The sequence below is a fragment of the Leopardus geoffroyi genome, chromosome D1, assembly GCF_018350155.1.
Source record: "Leopardus geoffroyi isolate Oge1 chromosome D1, O.geoffroyi_Oge1_pat1.0, whole genome shotgun sequence".
Taxonomy (NCBI): Eukaryota; Metazoa; Chordata; class Mammalia; order Carnivora; family Felidae; genus Leopardus; species Leopardus geoffroyi.
The window spans coordinates 103,595,966-103,619,483 of NC_059329.1; the positions used below are offsets into that span (position 1 = coordinate 103,595,966).

Consider the following 23,518-nt stretch of genomic DNA (forward strand, 5'->3'; position numbering starts at 1 on the left):
GGATTTGGCAGTCATGGCTGAGGCAACCCCCAAGTTGGCCGTACCCTGTGAGGCACTTCACGGGGTGGTCCGTGGGCTGTCCTGGTAGAGCATCTCCCTCAGGGGCCCAGGGCTCTGGTCCCTCACAAGGCCCACCAAGGGGTGTCCCGCATAGCAGCTGAAGACACCCCCAAAGGAGACAGCTCTGAGCCGCTGCTGACCACCTTGAGGTCACCAAAGAGCGCCCGTGGGTGGAAGTAGCAGGTGCAGGCCTGGGCCCTGGTGAGCCGGTTTGGGTTGAGGACTGTAGAGGTCTCTGGAGAGGATGTCCGAAGTGGCGGGCAGGGAGGCCTGCGAGGAGCAACGGGGACGAAGAGGGTATGGCCAGGCACCCCAGGCTGTGCTGCTGGCGGCGGGGCGCAGGCCCGGCAGCCCGGGAAGAGCCGGCACTGGAGGGGGCAAGGGGGGACGGGCCCGTCTTCAGCTCGCTGGGCCGGGTTGGCCGGGGCAAGAGGTGTCGTGGGGGAGCGGGCTCGGTGTGCGTCCCCGCCCCCCCCCCCCCCCCCGCATGCGGCCTCGCCCTCCTGGAAGTCGCCCCCAGGGGTCAGTTGGCTCGCGGCCACCCCGCGCCTCAAGCAGCCAGGGAGCGCATGGCCCGCGTGGTGGCGGCGAGTGGCGCGAGGGGGGGGGGGGGGGGCGGAGAAGCGCGGGCAGGTGCAGGCCCCACCGGCCGAAGCCGCGCCTCCCGGAGGCTGCGGTGCTCGCGCAGGTGCCGGCTCTGCGCCTGCCCAGACCGCGTGGGCAAAGGGGGCGGAGGCGGCGCATGTGACGTCGCTCTACCCGCGGGCCGTGCGGCCGCGCGGCTCCCGCCTCTCGGCGTCCTCGGGGGTGAGTACGCGCGCGCGCGGGCCTCGGCACGGCGTCCCTGTCAGAGGCTTGGCCTCTCGGCCTCGTTGGTCACCTGCGCGCGAAAGGTCAGCAGGTGCTGCGGGATGGCGGGCTGGAAGAAGGCGGACGGGCTCGGAGCCCTCCCCGAGTAGGTGCGCCACACGCTCCTGGGCCCAGGCTGTACCACTCGACGTCCCGGCAGCGGACGGAGAACACGCCGTGGAGTCTGGGGAGGAAGGAGAGCGGGATATTGACGGTGGCTGCCCAGATGTCCGGTGTCGGTGCAGCCGAGCCCGTGGGCAGTGAGCTCGGACACGTGTCTCCCGCCGCCCTCCCGCCACGCCCCACGTGCACGTGGTCTGGGGTGAGGTTCTCGCTGCTTCCGTGGTGCAGAGGCTCCAGGTTGCGCAAGTTGTTCCCACCCCCCACCCCACAAAGCTCCAGGCAAGCCCAAGGCCAGAGCCTGCTTGCGGCCCTGTGCTCTGGGTCGCCCATTCCCCACCCCCTCCCGCCCCAAAAGCAGGGCCTGAGGCAGGGGCAGAGGCTGGAGAGCTTTACCTTGGCAGCCTGCTGCCCTTCAGCAACTACAAGGCCCCGGGAGCCGAAGTATGTCCAACCACGGGGCAGTGACTCAGCAAGACTTAGGCCCCTCCCCAGTGAGTAGTCCCCTCTCAGGCTGCCCCCCTTGACATGTTCAGAGGAAAGCATGCTCCTGATCAGAAGCACCAAGGGGAGTGAAACTCAGCAGATTCTAGGCTTTGTGCTAGGCCCAGGGACAGGTGGACCAGGATGGTGGAGAGCAGGCTGCCCCAGGGTCCTCCCAGTTGACCTCTGTGAAGCAAATCAAATCTAATTGAGCACCCACTATTTTAGTCTCTCACTGGCTTCTGGCCACGGGGTGCAGGTAGGGTCCTGCTACTGCTACTGCACTGAATGAGGAAGTGGGTTAGGGGCAAAGCCTGGAAAATTGGGTCTTTTGCCCATTGACCAGGCAGCTCATGTGTGAGGCACTGTGGCTGGGAGGTCACATTTACTGCAGGCTGATTTCCTTGTGGGCCTTTGGCAGATATTCCAGAAAGGAGCTCCTTTCTGGCCAGGGCAGGCTCTCAGTAGCTCTAAGAAGTGAGGGGGGGGAGGGGGGGGTGCGGGGCACTGCATCATTGCTTCAGAGCCCTGGTGTATGGGCAGGACTGAACTTCTAAAGGCTGCTTCTGAATAGTCCAGGGTCCAAGAACTTTCATCCTTCTTTTCCAGTTTGGAGGTCTCCATCTCCTCTCCCTAAGATCAGCAGCTCTTCTAAATGTGACTCTGGCTGAGATGTTGTATAATCCTAGTTTAACCTGTCACCAGTTGCCTTTTACATTTGAAGAATCTGAGGCCCAGAGAAGTCAGGTAAAGTACCAGGGTTACAGTTCAGTACGCAGTGGAGCCAACATAGAAATCTAGGTGCATCGAATGCCAAAGCACAGTTTCCATCCACTGATCTGTGCCTGCCTTCCTATTCAAAGTCAGGGTCTGGATTTGGGGAGCGCTTAACCCAGTGGTAGCACTCCTGGTTAGACTTGGTTTCCACAGTGTGCTTGGAGCAAATTTACCCCCCCTGCCCCACCTCCTGCATCATGTGTGGGAGAGGGGGCACCAGCCAGAGGAATGGCTGCTGGCCTTGACTTCCCGATATGAGTTGGAATCTGGGCCCTAGCAATTTCATCAGCTGAGCCCTCCCACATTGTGGCTTTCTTCCCAGAGTCCCACTTCTCTCATTTATTACACGTTGAGAACAATACAAACCTCTTCAGGCTTGAGCTGTTAGTGTCAAATGCCCAGCAGAGTGCCTGGCACAAAATAAGGTGTCCATTTAGTAAAGTGGGTTAAGTGATTTGTTCAGGGTTTGGATTTGCACCCAGGTTGGTCTGAGTCCAAAGCCTAGTGCTCTTTCCACCTACATGTGGTTCCTTCCACTCTCTATTTTGGCATTCTGTTGTTAAAAAGTGTATTGATTTCTCATAAGGTAATTTGGGGTGGATTATTTGCTAGAGAGAAGACTGTTATCTTGGGGAGACAGTAATGCCTTGTTCCCCTGTTGGTGTGTCTTCCTATGACAAGGACAAGTAATCGTGCTGCTTTCCCACATCCCACTCAGTCCTTTGGGCGTGTGACTTAAGAACAAACACTTCGTGTCATTGTAAATCCAAAAGAGTTTGGAAATTCATCATGTTTGGTGATAGCTCTTTCCCAGGACCTGGGGAAGGTTTGGGCATTTTATAGCAGTGGACACAAGAGAAGATAAACGCTGGGCGGTGGATAAGCATTTGCTATGGGAGTCAGATGCAAGCAGGAGGAGGGCAAGGAAAACTTTGCAGATGTTTTGTTACCAGCCCTGGGCAGCATTTGCTGAGGCCCAGGGATTAGGGGGTCAGATGGTGCCCAGAACTCACATCCCCTAATTGTTTAGAGGCAGCATACAGAACATATAGGCAGGACAGCCTTGGGTTAGATGCCAAGGCCCTGTGACCTCGGATAAGAAGTGTGATTTCCTGCAAAACAGGAACAAATAGGACTTTCTTTGCTATTAACTTCAAAAATTACAACAAATGGCTGTGCCTGGGTGGCTCAGTTGGTTAAGTGGGTTAAGCGTCTGACTTCAGCTCAGGTCATGATCTCACAGTTCACAAGTTCAAGCTCTGCGTCAGGCTCAGTGCTGACAGCTTGGAGCTTGCCTCAGATGTCTCTCTCTCTCTCTCTCTCTCTCTCTCTCTCTCTCTCTCTCTGCCCCTCCCCTGCTCACACTCTCTCTTTCAAAAATAAATAAGCATTGAAAAAAATTACAACAGGGGCGCCTGGGTGGCTCAGTCGGTTAAGCGTCCGACTTCAGCTCAGGTCACGATCTCGTGGTCTGCGAGTTCGAGCCCCGCATCGGGCTCTGGGCTGATGGCTCAAGAGCCTGGAGCCTGCTTCCGATTCTGTGTCTCCCTCTCTCTCTGCCCCTCCCCCGTTCATGCTGTGTCTCTCTCTCTGTCTCAAAAATAAATAAATGTTAAAAAAAAAATTAAAAAAAAAAATTACAACAAATGCTTGTTATGAAAAACTAAAAGAGTAAAAAGATTAGATAAAGTTAAAAAGACCTCCTTCAGCCAGTTCTCCTCCCCAGAGAGGCCCACTGTGAACTGGTGGGTGTATCTCCTTTCACACATGTTTCTGTGTGTGCACCAGGCACATTTACACACAGTGTTTTCTTTTACAAAAATGGTACAGGCCTTACACACTTTCACTTTACCCACAGAGAAACTGATTCCCAGAGAAAGTGGTGTGCACAAGGTCACACAAAAGGTAGATTGTAGCAGGGCTGCATCTAAGTCCCTGCCTTTTGACTCCAGGTCCCAGGCTCAGGCCACGCCCAGCCCTGCCTCACAGCCTCAGGGCCCAGCATATTCCAGTAGAGCACTCTAGGGGACAGCCATACAGTTACCCTTGTGGATAAGCAGAGGAAAGAGTCCAAATATTTAACACCCTGCATGATGCAGTCCCAGCCCATCAGAACCCACACTGGCTGCAAATGGCCTTCCTGAGTTTACTGGCTGGATATTGGCCCTGCATGTAGGGGTCTAATTTCACACTGTACCTGTGTCTCAATGCATAGTTGGGAAGGGGATACAGGAATGGAGGGAGGGAGAGAAGGAGAGAGGAAGGTGGGGAGAAAGGAAGAAAGATGCAAAATGGTCTTAAATAACACCACAGAGGAAGAAAGAAAATGCTAGGAATTTGTCCATTTCTTCCAGGTTGTCCAGTTTGTTGGCATATAATTTTTCATAGTATTCTCTGATAATTGTTTGTATTTCTGAGGGATCTGTTGTGATAAGTCCATTTTCATTTGTGATTTTATCTATTTGGGTTCTCTCTCTTTTCTTTTTGAGAAGTCTGGCTAGGGGGTTATCAATTTTGTTTATTTTTTTCAAAAAACCAGCTCTTAGTTTCATTGATCTATTTTACTGTTTTTTTTTTATTCTATATTATTTATTTCTGCTCTGATCTTTATTATAATTTCTCTTCTTCTGCTGGCCTTGGGGTTTCCTTGCTGTTCTGCTTCTAGTTTCTTCAGGTGTGCTGTTAGATTTTGTATTTATGATTTTTCTTGTTTCTTGAGATAGGCCTGGATTGCAGTGTATTTTCCTCTTAGGACTGCCTTTGCTGCATCCCAAGGGGTTTGGACTGCCGTGTTTTCATTTTCATTTGTTTCCATGTATTTTTTAATTTCTTCTTTAATTTCCTGATTAACTCATTCATTCTTTATTAGGCTGTTTTTTAACCTCCATGCATTTGGAGGTTTTCCAGACTTTTTCCTGTGGTTGATTTCAAGTTTCATAGCATTGTGATCTGAAAATGTGCATGGTATGATCTCAATTCTTTTCTATTTATCGAGGGCTGTTTTGTGACCCAGTATGTGATCTATCTTGGAGAATGTTCCATGTGCGCTCGAGAAGAATGTGTATTCTGCTGCTTTAGGATGAAAAGTTCTGAATATATCGGTCAAGTCCATCTGGTCCAGTGTATCATTCAAGGCTATTGTTTCTTTATTATTTTCTGCCTAGATGACCTGTCCCTTGCTGTAAGTAAAGTATTAAAGTCCCCTGCAATTACCACATTCTTATCAATAAGATTGCTTATGTTTGTGATTAATTGTTTTATATATTTGGGTGCTTCGAGTTGGGTGCATAAACATTTATAATTGTTAGCTCTTCCTGATGGATAGACCCTGTAATTATTATAGAATGCCCTTCTTTATATCTTGTTACAGCCTTTAAAGTCTAGTTTGTCTGCTATAAGTATGGCTACTCCAGCTTCTTTTGACTTCCAGTAGCATGACAGATAGTTCTCCATCCCCTCACTTTCAATCTGAAGGTGTCCTCAGGTCTAAAATGAGTCTCTTGTAGACGGCAAATAGATGGGTCTTGGTTTTTTTATCCATTCTGATACCCTATGTCTTTTGGTTGGAGCATTTAGTCCATTTACATTCAGTGTTATTATTGAAAGATATGGATTTAGAGTCATTGTGTAATCTGTAGGTTTCATGCTTGTAGTGATGTCTCTGGTCCTTTGTAGCCTTTGCAACATTCCACTCACAGAGTCCCCCCTTAGGATCTCTTTTAGGGCTGGTTTAGTGGTGATGAACTCCTTCAGTTTTTGTTTGTCTAAGAAAACCTTTATCTCTCCTTCTATCCTGGATGACAGGCTTGCTGGATAAAGGATTCTTGGCTGCATATTTTTCTTATTCAGCACATTGAAGATTTCCTGCCACTCCATTCTGGCCTGCCAAGTTTCAATAGATAGATCTGCTACTACCGTTATGTGTCTACCCTTGTAGGTTAAGACCCATTTGTCCCTAGCTGCTTTCAGAATTCCCTCTTTATCTTTGTATTTTGCCAGTTGTACTATGATATATCATGCAGAAGATCTATTCCTGTTACATCTGAAGGGAGTTCTCTGTGCCTCCTGGATTTCAATGTCTGTTTCCTTCCCCAGATTGAGGAAGTTCTCAGCTATGATTTTTTCAGGTACACCTTCTACCCCTTTCTCTCTCTTCTTCTTCTGGAACTCCTATGATACAGATATTATTACATTTCATTGAATCACTTAGTTCTTTAATTCTCCCTTCGTGGTCTAGAATTTTTTTCTCTCTTTTTCTTAGCTTCGTTTTTTCCCATAATTTTATCTTCTATTTCACTTATTCTCCCCTCTGCCTCTTCAGTCCTCACTGTCACTGCCTCTAGTTTATTTTGCATCTCATTTACGACGTTTTTTAATTCATAATGACTATTATTTAGTTCCTTGATCTCTGCAGCAGTAGATTCTCTGCTGTCTTCTATGCTTTTTTTGAGCCCAGCGATTAATCTTATGACTATTATTCTAAATTCTTGATCAGTTTTATTGTTTATATCTGTATTTATCAATTCTTTAGCTGGCATTTCTTCCTGGAATTTCTTTTGAGGAGAATTCTTCTGTTTCATCATTTTGACTAGTTTTCTGTGCCTTATGTGTTTTAAAAGCTTGTTATGTGTCCTGCACCTGTGAGCACTACTATGTTAAAGAGGGGTCATACACTATCCACGGCCTGGCCCTTCAGGAGGTGTTTTTTGGAGTGTGTTACTTGCTCTCTGTTGTTGTAACTCTGTGCTTTGTCAGATGTGCTTTGATTTGTTCGTTGAAGTAGCTCTGGAAAAGAAAACAAACAAAAACCCACAAAAAACAAACAACCCCCCCCCCCCCAACACCAACACCAACAACAAAATACCAGCAACAAAAAAACAATGAGATGGGGATGGTGTTAATGGAAGAGGCCTTATCCCATACAAAGAGAGAAATGACAGGGGTGGGGAAAAAGAAAAGAAAAGAAAATTGACCAGGCAGAGAAACTATATAGCTTGGTCCAGAGAGAGAGAGAGAGAGGAAAATAACGAAGGAGACACAGAACAGGTATAGAGAGAATAGATTAAATATGTCTGCTTAAACAAACCAACAACCAGAATAACCAGACTAGAGGAGGGAAGAAATAAGGAGAAAAGGAAGAAAAAGAAATATATACATATAATAAGAATTATTCAAGAATTAAATCAGGAAATGCAAAACTGGTAGGAAGCGGTGGCAGCGCTGGGCTGGAGGAGGGGCTGTCTGGTTGGTCAGCGTCAGTCCCTCTCTGGCTCTGGCGGATCCGCAGTTACCAGGTGCGGAGGGACGTGGCTTGGTGTGGGCGGGGCCCGCCTCCACTGTGGGCCCGCTGACCTTTCCCTGAGGCCCCACCTTGTTGGTGATGGGGAGAAGAATGGCGACACCCCAGTCTCTCCTCCACCGACCGGTGTCCCAAACCAGTCTGTACCGCAGGTGCGAAGGAAGCGGTCTGTCCCGCTCCCGACTCCCGCTCCTCCCTGGCGCTCGGCTGGGATTTAAACCCCAATGTCTTAAAGGGTCCCACTCCGTGCGCCCAGGTTTCGGGGAAGCGCTGCTGTGTGCAGCCGTTATATGACCTCTGGCTGGTGGGCGCAGACGGTCTTTGTCCTTTGAACGGTTATATACCTTCTTCCCACAGCACTTCAGGGAGTGGATCGCTTTCTCCCATTGCGGACTGTGCTTCTGAGCTAGTTACTGAGCCATGGGCTGGCTCCCCTCCTCCCCAGGTATGAGAACTGGGAAGTCAGCCCCAGTCCAGAGAAAGCCCCGCAGTTAGAGATTGGATCTTTCTCCATCCTGGTCCTTGGTTTTTCTCTTGTCCAGATTCAGTCCTGCATTTTTACAGCTTCTCTTTCTCTTCCCTTTGTCTCTCTGCAGAAGGGGATCCCTCCCCTCTGTGCCTACTCGCCATCACGCACCTATGGCCCACCAGGTTTTCCCGGTGGGTCCCTGGAGACGTCTCTGTCACTCTGCAGCCCGGACTCTTGGAATTCAAAGTCCTTTGGGTTCAACACGGCTGTGTTTGAGGGGCAAGGGAACTTTGGGCCCCCCTACTTCTCTGCCATGTTGGATCTCCTCGCTGTCTGTTTTTAAAAATAAGAACAAGGGAGATCATGTTGCTTGAGAAAAGCATGCTGCTTGTGAGAGAGGAAGAGGCAATAATGAAAAAGGAAATAAATAGGAAGAGTTTGCCAGAACTGCATTTGGGATATAGGTTTGCACTCAGTGGCTCTGTGACCTTGGGCAAGTGACTTAATCTCCTTGAACTCCCTTTCTGTAAACATCTATGAATGTGACAGGAAAGGAACAAAGTAATTTAACCAAGATTACATCAGCTAAGTGTCAGATAGGCTGAGAGGTCTGGGGGACTTTCAGTCTGGGGGGCTCATATGTAGTTCAGTCAGGGGTGGTCCAGGGGACCCGAATTCCAGATAGGGGTCTTAAGGCTTTTTTCACCCTGAATTAAAGCTGATGGTGATTCTGGGTTGAACCCCTAAATAAGTTTCATTCCTTATAACATTTCTTAACAGTTTATTTATTTTGTTTTTTATTTAAAAAAAAAATTTTTTAACGTTTTATTTTTGAGGCAGAGAGACAGAACATGAATGGGGGAGGGGCAGAGAGAGAGGGAGACACAGAATCGGAAGCAGGCTCCAGGCTCTGAGCCATCAGCCCAGAGCCCGATACGGGGCTCAAACCCATGGACCGCGAGATCGTGACCTGAGCTGAAGTTGGACGCTTAACCGACTGAGCCACCCAGGCGCCCCAAAAGTTTATTTATTTTGAGAGAGAGAGAGAGAGAGAGAGAGAGAGCGCCAGCATGAGCAGGGAAAGGCTGGGGGGTGGGGGGGGGGAGAGAGAGAGAGAGAGAGAGAATGAGAGAGGGAATCCCAAGCAGGCTCCTCACTGTCAGTGCAGACCCAGATGCAGGGCTCAAACTCACAAACTGAGCCAAAATGCAAAGTTGGGCACCTAACCAACTGAGCCACTGGAAGCGCCCCAGTAAGTTTCATTTTTAAAGTCCTATGGTTTGTGTGGTAGAGGCTGGGATGACTGTTGAGGGATATGGAGGTATAATCACAGGGGCAAGTATAAGAGGAAAAAGTGAAGAGTGGGGTGGCTTTCAACCTTTTCAGTTTATGGGGCAAGCTTTTGACTGAGTTTTTACACCATGAGCATACTTTTTGCCTGCTTTAAAAGCCACGAGTGACGATAAAATAAAAGACTTGTGGAGCGGTGAGGGTTCAATTTTGTTATAGAAGCCCGGGATTTTCCTCACTGCATCAGCTTCACTGACCAGCAGAGGGCAGTACAGACAGTGACATCACTGCAGGTGGTTTGGTGTGATGGAGCGACTTTTTAAAATTTGTTATCCGAATTGTGGTAAAAACGCATAACATAAAATTAACCATTGTAACCACTTCTAATTGTATAGTTCCTTAGTTCCTTAGTGTTAAGTATCTTCACATTGTTGTGCAAACAGTCTCCAGAACTTTTTTATCTTACAAAACTGAAGGTCATAGACCAGGACCAGGACAGCTCCCCATTTTCTCCTCTGTGTACCCCCTGGCAAGCCACCATTCTACTTTCTGTTTCTGGCAATTTGACTGCTCTAGAAAGCTCAGATAAGTGAAATCATCCAGAGCTTGTCTGTGTTTGGCTGGCTTCTCTTAACATAATGTCTTTCAAGGTGCATCCATGCTGTGGTATGCGTTGGACTTTAACTTCCCTCTTGAAATGATTAGTTTTGCCTTTTGCACAATATGCAGATGGCGCAAATCTCCTCTTCCTCGATTTGCACACTTCTTGGTACGTCATGTATTTGGAAGTGGGGGCATCAGTGTCTTCCTTCAACTTCTGCCTGTGTGAGCCACATCCATGCATTCACTGGACATGTGGGGTTAACTGAAGGATGGGAAAGGAGCAGGAAATCAGCACACCCATTCAGCGGGCAGCCCCTGCGAAGGGCGTCTTGGCTGTATGCATAAGACAGGATGTTGTTCATATGCCCTTTGTAACTTGGTGTTTCCACATCTGGGAATCCGACTAAAAGAAATGACTCAAGGAAGAAAAAAGAATTCACATTCAAAACATTGAGAGTGGTATCAGTGGTGAGGTGCAGCTCACATATCCCTGCAAGAGGGAATGTGCTGTGAGGCTGGTGGTGAGCTCACAGCCTCCAGCTGCTGCCCATTTGGGATCTGCCCCACATTTGGGCCAAGTCTATATTCTTGTAGGCAATTGGAAGAGATGTCCCTTAGCAGGTGGGCTTTGAGCTAAACCCTGAAGGATGAACAGAATTTACTCAAACAGCAGATAGAAGGGTGTTCTAGCAGAAAAGTTATTCATTAGTCAGCCTAGTAGCAGAATTTCACCCCTCCACCTTGGTTGCCACGGTTTGTGCTCCCATTGGACCCATCTTGTTCTCACAATGGCCCTGAACATGCCCTCACCTTGAATCTGCAAATGCTGCTTCCAGTGAATGATTCCTGGCCAGCCAGGGATCTCTTGTAAAACCCCTGGATCTTTTTTTTTTTTTTTTTTTTTTTTTCAACGTCCATTCATTTCTGGGACAGAGAGAGACAGAGCATGAAAGGGGGAGGGGCAGAGAGAGAGGGAGACACAGAATCGGAAACAGGCTCCAGGCTCCGAGCCGTCAGCCCAGAGCCCGACGCCGGGCCCGAACCCACGGACCGCGAGATCGCGAACTGACTGAAGTCGGACGCTTAACCGACTGCGCCACCCAGGCGCCCCTAAAACCCCTGGATCTTTAAAATAGACTTGCTAAGTGTTGGTGTAGTGATCAAGGTCATATGTCATCTCCTAGGTGAGTTAGAAACAGAAAAGGAAATAGAATGGACGTTGGAACACTGGGGGAATCTATGCAAACACAAAAAGTGTTCATTTCAGCTCTGGTGTAAATATCATAGAGGAATAAGTTCAGATTCCAATAAAAGAACAGCCACTCCTGCAATCCCTATCAAAATAACACCAGCATTCTTCACAGAGCTAGAACAAACAATCCTAAAATTTGTATGGAACCAGAAAAGATCCTGAATAGCCAAAGCAATCCTGAAAAAGAAAACCAAAGCTGGAGACATCACAATTCTGGACTTCAAGCTATATTACAAAGCTGTAATCATCAAGACAGTATGGTACTGGCACAAAAACAGACACTCAGATCAATGGAACAGAATAGAGAACCCAGAAATGGACCCACAAACATATGGCCAACTAATCTTTGACAAAGCAGGAAAGAATAACCAATGGAAAAAAGTCTGTTCAGAAAGTGGTGCTGGGAAAACTGGACTGTGACATGCAGAAAAATGAAGCTGGACCACTTTCTTACACCAGACACAAAAATAAACTCAAAATGGATGAAAGACCTAAATGTAAGACAGGAAGCCATCAAAATCCTAGAGGAGAAAACAGGCAACAACCTCTTTGACCTTGGCTGCAGCAACTTCTTACTGACATGTCTCCAGAGGCAAGGGAAACAGAAGCAAAAATGAACTATTGGGATCTTATCAAAATAAAAATCTCCTGCACAGCAAAGGATATCAGCAAAACTAAAAGACAATAGACAGAATGGGAGAAGATATTTGCAAATGACATATCAGATAAAGGGTTAGTATCCAAAATCTATAAAGAACTTATGAAACTCAACGCCCAAAAAACAAAGAATCCAGTGAAGAAATGGGCAAAAGACATGAATATACACTTCTCCAAAGAAGACATCCAGATGACTAACAAACACATGAAAAAATGCTCAACATCACTCATCATCAAGGAAATACATATCAAAACCACAATGAGATGCCACCTCACACCAGTCAGAATGGCTAAAATTAACATAACATTAACAAATCAGGCAACAACAGATGTTGGCAAGGATGAGGAGAAAGGGGAAGACTTTTACACTGCTGGTGGGAATGCAAACTGATGCAGCCACTCTGGAAAACAGTATGGAGGTGCCTCAGAAAATTAAAAAAAAAAAACAACCTACCCCACAACCAGCAATTACACTACTAGGTATTTACCCAAAGGATATAGAAATGCTGATCCGAAAGGCACATGAACCCCAATGTTTATAGCAGCACTATAAACAATAGCCAAAGTATGGAAAGAGCCCAAATGTCCATCAACTGATGAATGGATAAAGAAGATGTGGTATGTATACTCAATGGAATATTACTCAGGGATCAAAAAGAGTGAAATCTTACCATCTGCAACAAGGTGGATGGACCTATGCTAAACTAAGCAAAATAAGTCAGAGAAAGATAAATATCATATGATTTCATTCATATGTGGAATTTAAGATACAGAACAGATGAACGTAAGGGAAAGGAAGGAAAAATAAGATAAAAACAGAGAGGGAGGCAAACCATAAGAGACTCTTAAATACAGAGAACAAACCGAGGGCTGCTGGAGGGGAGGTTGGTGGGGGGATGGGCTAAACGGATGATGGGCATTAAGGAGGGCACTTGTGAGGATGAGCACTGGGTGTTATATGTAAGTGATGAACCACTAAATTCTATTCTTGAATATATATATATATATATATATATATATATATATATATATATATTAATAAATTAATAAAATGTCAGAAGTAAAAAAACAAAAAAACCCCTAGCCATTCCTGCCTGCTCTTGTGGGCAGAGGATGACTGTGTTAACTTAGGCTACCCATCCGCCAGCACCTGAAGCTCCAGTGACCTCCTCTGGTTTACATGGAAGATTGCAGCATAAACCTGTAGCAGCCCAAATAAAGGGGAGACTCCAGACATGGGAGCATGTGAATAAATCTTGAAATAAATTCATACCAGGGCTGCCAAGGTTGGGCTGTGTGGACAGCATCTTCACCACTGCAACCTTTTCCACTTGGCAAGGCTGGCACACTGCCTCCGGAGCCCAGCTTCTGGTGTGTCCTTCTGGAGGAGTACGATGGAAAGGCAGGAAGGCAAGTGTGGATATAAAGTTAACATAGGAGCTTGGCTTGTCCCCCATGTGATGTGTCTTTCTCTCTCAGGCCTAAATTGCCTGGTACGGGAGCTGAAGGCTTGGAAAACTGCAAACAAGGTGTTGCACCCAAACATTCCTGCATTTTCAAAGAAACTCCAGGAGTGAGGGTGGCTCAGCAGTGCCACACCTTCGAGCATCCACCTTTGCCTCTGTCAGTGTGGGGAAACCTGCCAGGACATGTTGGAAATGGAGTGGGATAAATAAAAGAAGAGCCACATGCCTGGCCCCAGTACATGCTCTGGGACAGACATGCTCCAGGCCTGTCTCTAGGAAGCCTGATTCCATGTGGTTCCCTATCACAGGCGGGCTGGGAGCTTGTAGCTCTGCTCCAAGGCACCCCTCCTGGTCAGTGACATTGTAGTTCATCCGTTTTTGCCTGGAATCCAGTGACTGGACGAGCACTGGGCAGCATGAGTTGTTAGCAAAAGGGCTGTAAGCATCTCCTTCCCAACTGACCAAATGTGCAATGGGCAGGGGACTTGGGGAGTGTGTGCTCATGCCCCTTCGTTTCCTGGAACAGGGGTTCTTTGATAACACATTTTGCAATAGGCTGAGAAGTTTGGTGTAAGACATCTGTTTCAGAGACAGGAGGGGTTTAAGGAGGAGCCTCTTCCCTACTCTCTCTCTCTCCCTTTCTCTTTCTGTCTCATTTTAAACCACTTTTATAATGTGAATGCTCTACTGTTTACTTCTCCTTATACTCATGTTCTGGCAACCGTTATAGAGGCCAAACACAAAAAGGGCTAAAAAAAAAAAAAAAACAACCCATAAACCAAGAGAACAGAAGAGAATAGTCATGCCAAGTTAGGGCAGGCTTAACGTTAGAAATTGGTATAAAATAGCAACGAATAAATTAAAAAGATGGTATTAAAACAAAAGTCTAAGCATCCAAAAACAGGAAGAGAGAACATTTTTAGTGAGAGCAAAATTTAAATAAAATTCATCAATAATAAGATTGAATAAAGGAAAATAATATTTATTCATAACAATAGCTATCAATAGCCAAAAACGTTTCTGTAGTTGTACATGAGGCACTGTCTAAGCACTTCACGGGTCTCACACGCTCCTCACAAGAACTATCCAAGAATAACAGTAGTTATTCCCACTGAAAAGATAATCACCTGGAGGCCTGACAGATAAAACAACTTTTTCAGGGTCAGTTAGGGAGCGGCAAAGATGGGATTCCAACCCAGGAAGTCTGATTGCAAAGCCTACACTCAAAATTGGATGAAAAGCTTCAGCTGTTTTCATTCACATTACTACTTTTGTTTTTCCTTTTGAGAGAGAGAGCATGAGTAGGGGAGAGAGGCAGAGGAAGAAAGAGAGAATTCCAAGCAGACTCCACACTCAGCATGGAACTGGATACGGGGCCTTGAACCCATGACCCTGGGATTGTGACCTGAGCAGAAATCAAAGAGTAGGAAGCTCAACCAACTGAACCACCTAGAAGCCCCCTATTCACATTACTTCTGACATCAAATGAGAGTGCTTTTCTTTTCTCCTAACACCAACTACATAGTGTCTTTCCCAACACCACTTCTTGGATTCTCTGATACAAACTGGATGTCCAGCAATTCTGTCACTACCCAGAGTTGGCACAGATGCACAGGTTAAGGACTCAGTTCCAGGGGACGGTCCCCACTTCAGATGTCTGTCTTAAGTCCTGGGCACCTGTACTCCTGGCAGATCGGCTCTACATCCGATCTTCCCATGACCCCCTCCTCAGCCTTGATAATTTGCCAGTTGGCTCACAGAACTCAGGAAGGCACTCTGTTTATGTTTACTGATTTATTAGGAAGGATATAAATCAACAGCCAGATGAAGGCATATACAGAGAGTTCCAGAAACATCTGTGCAGAAGCTCCAGTCCCTGTGGTGTTGGGACGAGTCATGTGAATATGCTCACCAAACAGGAAATTCTCCAAGTCCTATCATTTACGGTTTTTTTTTAATGTTTATTTTTGAGAGAGTGAGCAGGGGAGGGGCAGAGAGAGGGAGGAGACAGAGGATACAAAGCAGGCTCTGCACTGATAGCAGAGAACCCCATGTGGGGCTCGAAGTCATGAACCATGAGATCATGACCTGAGCCAAAGTCAATGCTCAACTGACTGAGCCACCCAGGAGCCCCTCATTTAAGGATTTTTATGGAGGTTCCAATACATAGGCATGACTGATTAAATCATTGACCATTGGTAGCTAAACAAAAGATTCTCCTGTTATCCCATTGCTTAAGAAATTCCAAGGGCTTTAGGAGCTCAGTGCCAGGAACTGGGGACAGACCAAATATATACATTTCTTCTTATGTCACAAAGCAAAGCAAAATTAAGAGAAGTATTGTGTCATCGGTTCCCAAAACCACTCTCAGGTTCAGTGATTTGTTGGACAGACTTCCAGAGCTCAGAAAAACTTTTCTCCATGGTTGATTTATTACAGTAAAAGGATACAGATTAAAATCAGCAAAGAGAAAAAGGCACATAGGGTAGAGTCCAGGTGAAAGCAGGCATGACCTTCTAGCTGTTCTCTCCCAATGGAGTTGTACAGACAGTGATGTACTACCAGTGATGTGTGACGGCATGTACAACGGTCAACCTGGGAAACTCACCTGAGTCTTGGTGTCAGAGTTTTTTTTTTTTTGGATTCAGTCATATAGGCATGGAGGCCAGCCCCAGAGGTCAGACTGAGACAGTGTGGCTCAAGACTTCAGGTGAATGAAAAGAAGGGTTAATCATAAATCACATTGTTAGCAGAAATTATCTAGCAGAGGCCACTGTCTCAGATATACAAAGACATCCTTATCAGGCTGGATAGTCCAAGGGCTCAGAGGTTATCTGCCAGGAGCTGCTGGTTTGGGAATGTGCAGGGTACTAGCAACCCAAGCCTGTTGAGTTAATCCTCACTGCTCAGTTATGTTTAAGATAAAAGTAAAAAATACACAATAAAAGGCAACGATGTAAAGCAACTGAGGGTTAACAGCATCCAAAAATGGTTTAGAAAAAGAAAGAAAAATGAAATTAGATACTAGACTTGAGGTCTATAAGAAGTTTTCTGAGAAATCCCTCAGAAAAAGATCTCTTGGGGTGCCTGCCTGGTTCAGTTGGAGGAGCATGTGACTCTTGATCTCAGGGTTGGGAGTTTGAACCCCACATTGGGTGTAGAGATTACTTAAAAATAAAATCTTTAAAAAAAAAGAAAAGGAAGGGCACCAGGCTGGCTCAGTTGGTTGAGCATCTGACTTCAGCTCAGGTCATGATCTCATTGTTTGTGAGTTGGAGCTCCACAGCGGGCTCTGTGCTGACAGCTGGGAGCCTGGAGCCTGCTTCAGATTCTGTGTCTCTCTCTCTCTCTGCCCCTCCCCCTCCCCTCAAAAAAAAAATAAACATTTAAAAAAGTTTTTTTAAAAAGGAAAAAAAAAAAAAAGATTTCTTGCTGAGCCCCAGGCTCTTTCTTCCTGAGGTATAGCTTGGTGGAGAGCCTTGACCTACCCTCTTGGCTGCCAGGCTCTGCATCTTGTGTTCTGATTACGTGTCCTTTACTGTGGATGGGGTGGAGATAGCGGGGCTAAGAGCCACTGGTCCCAGCAGCATCTCTGAGCTGGTCCCAGCAAATGTACAGTGAGGCTGCCTGGGTCCTTGCAGAGGAGAATCTCCATGTTTCTGAACCAAGTCACTGCAGATGGGAGTTGAACAAAACCAAACTGTTTGCTGACAGCTGAACCATGCAGAGAAAAATTACTGCAACTGACTTTAAAGCACAGCAGTTTATTACATGGCTTTAGCATGATATACCCTGAGGATAAAAATAAATAGAATTGCAATAACAGTTTATAAAATTTTCAGTGATAACGTTATTAGTAATGCTATCAACGTTGTTCTGAAGTTGCTATATATATATACACACAGTTATACATGATTAGGCAGTTAAGTAAACAATTATGTTAGCAATCTAAATAATTATACTAATGTCATTAGGATCCAAGATTGTCACTGTAAGAGGGAAGAATTAGAGATAAAAACAAATACATTAAATAAAAACCATGTAATCTGAAATTTGCATTGGAAAAGATCAGTGTGAACTCATGATGAATTTTACCCTTAGGAAAAATAAAGTGCAAATGCATGTTTTCAGATCACACATATTTTTCATGTCCAGGCTGGAAAAAAACCAGAAACAATGACCAACCCATGTTATGATCTCTTAAGATAATTTCCCAGTGGAAGAAACCATTGCCCTTGAAGAAATGGTTGATTGCAGGTCTGAGAAAGGGAATTAACAAGATAAGCCTGGAAGACCTTTTTGAAGCTGAAGGAAAGGAAGTTGTCAAAGAATAGTGGAATCGTGTCAAAGGGCTCAGAAGCTAACATGAAGGGAGTCCCACTGACCAAGAACTCAATGGACAGAAACTTTTCGAAGATGACAAAACCCAAGGGTTCATAATGATACCACAAATATAAAGATCTTTGCTAACCAACTCATTGTTCTGAAAGCTGCTAAGTAAAGGGAAAGAGTTAAGAATTGATTCTGCTTTTCCTGTCCTAATTAATGCTGTCTCACCAAATAAGTATTATGGGACAGTTCTCTAGAGGAGAATTCTAGCTGGTGAATGCAGAAGGAATAACAGAATTAGAATATCACACACATTGGTTTGTGTTCTATGGCTGTTGGACGGCACCTCTCTGGAGCATGGTTTTGAAGGAAACCGCATGGATGGTCCAGCTCACCATGAGGCCAGAAGGTGCTGCTGACAGTGGACACAGACTTTGATTTGGAGCAGTGCTTTGCAAAGGTTGGTCCCTCAGACAGCATCATCGGCATTACCCGGGAATTCTTAGACTCCCAAGAATACTCTAAAAAATAAAGCCTATCAATCTAAACAAAACAAAACACCAATTGTTAATGCACTCCAGCAAATGTCATCAGTGGCTCCTAAAACTGATAGGTGAATAGCCAGCGGGGAACTTTGTAATGGTTGGAAAAGTCTGATGAAAAGTCAGGACCCACGTCAGTACTGACCATCACAAAAATAGAGATGGTCACACTTTATGTGTACCCTAATGAGATGCACTAGGAAGTTCTCAACCACAGTCAGGCAGTGTTCTTGCTATAGAATTAAACCCGATCCTGATTAAGATTCTCCATCTAATTGCAAGTTTGCAGGAAATACAAATTGCAGAAAAACAGGTTAAACAACACATAGGCTTCAGAAAAACAGGCTACACAAATCCAGAATGTGGGAACGTCTATTGGACAATTTTTTTCAACAAATAATTTGAATGAAGATAAGAACACGAGTGAGAAATCTTGTTTGAATTTTGATTCAAACAAATCAACCGTAAAGAGGTGCTTACAGGCAGATTAAACCCTGACAGGATGTTCTGTAACAGCAAGAGATTATTAATTATTTTATCCATGTTAATTGCATTGGGTATATTTTCAAAAGTCATCTTTTACAGATACATAATGTAGTATCTGCAGGTACTATGATACGGTATCTGGAATTTGTTTTAAAATAATCCATACTTGATGGTATGTATTGCGGGAAGGTTTACTCTCTTTTGTGTTTGCCATTCTATCATGGATAGCCTTTTAAAAAATATTTGGAGCATGTACCCACCCTCCAAGGCAAAGCCAGTCTCCCAATATTGAAGGTGTTGAAAATGCTGACTACAGGGGCTCCCAGCCTCATTTATAGCTAGGACACAGGCACCAGACACAGACTCTACCAATTATATGCGCTCTTCCTTGACTTTGGATAAGCAGCCTGGTGGCCAGGGACTTGGGAGTATCAGCAAGCAGTTCTAGTGGCAACACTTAATATTCTTGATCAGAGGCGTATGGGCACAGTAACAATGGGGCTTCCACAGGGCACCTGCAACACGATTAGAGAGATGATTGCAGACTAAATAGCATTTAGGCTATATCCTAAGAGACATTCCAGCCCAACTAGAGGGAGATTCAGGTTGTTCACCCATTTTCTATTGTTTCCTGCTTAAAGAGAACTTCCATGAATTACCACAAGATGGCGGTCTAACACCCCACCATCTGCCGCACATCCTCTTCCAAGCTACCCATTAATACAAGTGAACCTTACTTCCTTTCTGCTAAAGCCACCCCCACTTGCCTTCTCAAGAATATCACTTTAGCCATTTCCCCCTTTTCCCAGAATCATTGATTTTTCCTCCTCTTATTGGGTCATTACCTCCAGCATACAAGACTGTGATTTTTCCTGTCGTAAAAGCAATAACTTCTGGAGTCATTTACACTTCATTCCTTTGCTCCTATTTGTCTGTATTTGGTGTCTCCGTTTCCTCTTCTACAGTTGTCTCTTTGAACAGCTCCAGTCAGGCTTCAGTCCCCCTCAGTTTATGGAGGGGCATCATCAGAGTTTACCGGTAACTTCCACCTTCATACACCCAATGGTCAACAATCAGTTCTCATTTTATTGGACCCATCAGTAGGATTTGTATATTTCTCTTTGCTTGATGGACACACTTGTCTTCAAGGGTTCCCTGAATTCTTCTATTCTAGTGAAAGAAGAAGTGCGAGGAGGAAAAAGGAAAGGGGAAGGGAAAGCAGATGTTGAGTATTTGCTAAAATTCAGACACTGCTCAGTACTTTATATATAAATTATCTCATTTAGTATTTATAGCAATTGAGTGAGATATGTGCTATTTCTTCAGATTCTGCAGATGACAATGTGCTCCACAGAGATTAATCTCTATGTGGCTCCATAGAGATTATGGTCTCTAAAACCATTTTCACACTGAAAAACTTGTTGGAAAAATAGCTGATTTCACATTTGGATAAGGCAGATTTTTATAAGACCAACTTTTTTTTTGTAAGTTCTAGGAAGTTTTTCATTCTACAATGCAAGAAAATGTCTTAAAATTAATGAGGTCATGTCAAATGAACACAGCAGCTGACCTAAAAGGGAAACCACTGACCAAAGTTGTCACAATTTGAGCTCAGAAAGGAGAGTAATGATTGTAGAATGTAGGAGGGTGTTCAATCTGAGTCCGCAATGATCCACAGAAAGTTACAGAAAGAAAACATGAATGGGTCTAAAAAAAGTTGATGAGTATTGTTGGTTCATTTATTTCATTTTTAAAAATCAGAAAATTTCTAATGCTAAATAGCTTTTTTGTTGTTGTTACGATTGTATGTTTGAAGAATTTCAGACCTAATGAAGTCCATGAGTTGTAAATTGAACAGCCTGGTACTGTTCATTTGGATTCAAAATCATCAACATTTGGCACATTTTTAGATGTCATGATCCTTTAGCCCCTAACTAGTGTATAAATACAGTGATATTTCTTATATAGCCGCAAAACAGTTGGCTTTAATCAGAAAACTTGGCTTTAATACAATATAATTAACAATATTATTAATACATAGTCCATATTAAAATTTTTCTAATTTATCTCAATAATGCCCTTTATAGCAATTTATTTTCCTGGCAGCTTCTTATCTGTTGACACACTTTGCACTTAACTGCAATCACTTTAGCCCTCTCTAACCTGAGACTGTTTTTCACATTTTCATTTTCATTCATGATGTTGATGTTTTTGAAAAGTGTAGGCCAGTGTTTTTCAGAATACCCCCAATTTGGGTTTGAATGTTCACTCATTAATCGATTCAAGTTATGCGGGACGTACTTGATGTACAAACTCAAGATTGTGTTTTTCTCAATGCATCGCATCAAAGCACAGGATGTTGGTGACTTTGATGGCTTGGCTAGTGGTGTCCACCTCACGAGATTGTGTTTTCTGATGCAAGGAGAGGTGGCAGTAGAATGACACTGATAAAGCCATGTGAAATGTCCAAAATTCTGTTCATTTTAAATATCCTCAGTAGTTGTATGCTCCTAAGACTAGGAGAGAATGAAACATTAGCTACAGAGAGAGATCTTCTATATTTGCATTTCTTAAGAATCCATCCAATTTGTGCACACTCCTGGCAGCTGGCTCTAGAGCCCGGGGCTTCCCATCACATGCTTTCTTTCCTTCTTTTCCCCCCCTGGGGTCCCGGGGTCATGCACACCACCCTGAGTGGCCAGTTGTGGGAAGGGGTGAGTGGGCTGCGTGAATGTGGAGGACAAGGCACGTGGACTGGAGAGAGGTACCCAGCACGGCAGGAAACTGAGAGCCCCGTGGGACCCTTGAGACAGAACTGGACCTGGTAGAGCACACTCTTCGGAAGCAGTTCCCCCACTGACTGCCCCGGAGGCCCAGTGACATTTATGTCAACGTGAAGACTGACTTAAGGCCCAGCTGGCCCGCTGCCAGAAGCTACTGGAAGGACTTGGGGCCAGAACTGGTCCTGTGAGGTCCGCATTCACCCTTGAGCCTGGCCATCAACCCTGCCATCAACTTTGCCCTACCACTGCAGGTGGACAGCCTCCAGTCCTTGCAGGTGGCTGCCAGTATGCCCCCTGGGGAGCTTGTAGAGGAGCTGGAACCAGTGTTTCACAAGAACCCCTGACCCAGATCCACAACTCGGCCATCCATCTCCTGTCTTCAGGGTCACACCAAGTAACTGAAAGTAGGCTGGCCATCTTTATACAGCCAGCCCCACACAGCCAGGCCCAGATGTGGCCCCACTTGTACGGAGTTCTGTCATGGACCTCCTACCAGAGCCGTGTAAGAAAAAAAAAAACAGTCCCCTTCACAGCTCAGGGGACTCTGAATTGAGAGGGGGAGGAGTGGGTCTTCCTGTGTCTTCCTCTCCCTACTCTGTTACCCAATAAACTCTTTTCAAATGCTTATTTTTTAATGTTTGTTTATTTTTGAGAGAGTGTGCAAGAACACATGTGGGGAAGGGGCAGAGAGAGAGGGAGACACAGAATCTGAAGTAGGTTCCAGGTTCTGAGCTGTCAGCACAGAGCCCTACACAGGGCTCGAACTCATGAACCGTGAGATCATGAGCTGAGCTGAAGTTGGTCGCTTCACTGACTGAGCCATCCAGGCACCCCTAAACAATCATGTGGGGACTGATCATATGGTTGCTGAGGAAAGGCAGGCTATCCCTACTGAAAATAGAACAGAATTAACTGGACTTGTCTTTTCCAATATTTATCTAGTTTAGAATGCAAAATATTGCAATCCAGTTTGATGGAGCTATCCGTTGTGACATGGGCCTGTGGGTGAACAGATCATACCCATAGATGATGGGATATAATGGGACATTATCAGCAATACACCAAGTGAAATACTGAGATGTGCAACAGCACTGATGTGTCTCACAAGCATTTTGGTGAATGGAAATCTCAGGCATAAAATGGTAGCCAGTATGTGGTGCTAATTTTATGAAGTTCAAGAACTTGAAAAACGAATCACTAAGGAAATCTTAACCATGGTTGTGTCTAGTAAGGCTGTGAATTGACTGGCAAGGGGGCATAAAAGAACTTTCAGAGGTGATAGAATTGTTCTATTTTTTGGAAGGGATGCGGGTTTCAAGAGTGTAAGCTTGTTTCAACTCTCTGAACTATAACCTAAGATCTGTGTGTTTGTAAATTATACCTCATTTTAAAAGACTCTCTGTCTTAAGCTTTCCAAGTTACTGTATGTGCAAAAATTATTTTAATCTGTCCTTCTAATTAAGTGTTTTGCCTGTCTTTATGACTGTAGTTGGCCTTAAATTAAACCTTATAATTAGAGCTGAACCTTTCCTGAGAACTTAAATGTTACCACTTCTCTGGTAAGTATCTGGGGCTGCTCATGAGGACCCTGAAGTCAATGTGATTGTTATTCTTCTGAACATAACCAGCCTGTTCCCTCTTTCTGGAGGCTTATCATATCTTATCAGCATCATTGATGCTGGAAATTCTATAGTAATATATCTAATGAGTTCTTTTCACACTCAGCTTTTAAGTGAGTTCTTTCAATCTGAAGGCATTCTTCATTTTTTGAAAATCTGCTGCTTCTGCTACCTCTTTCCTCTTTTTCCTTTTAAATTGTTTATATCACCCCATTTGCTCTGTTCTCATTTTTTGGAATTCCATTTGGATGGATGTTAAGACTTGTCAGCGTTGTTCGCTTCTCTTTTCTTTCGTGTTTTCCATCTCGTCTTCATTTTCAGGTTGTGTTCTGAGAGAATCTTCTAGATCTTCCAGCTTTGTGATTGTCAACTCTATCCACTTTGCCACTTTGCTGTTCACTCCCTCTATTGAGATTTTCTATTCAGAGTTCCAG

General features: G+C 45.0%; 1 pseudogene; it reads left to right on the forward strand.

The window, feature by feature from the left end:
- The first annotated feature begins 1,135 nt into the window (after window positions 1-1,135).
- LOC123600544 lies at window positions 1,136-21,867 on the forward strand (annotated as a pseudogene).
- The last annotated feature ends 1,651 nt before the right edge of the window (window positions 21,868-23,518 follow it).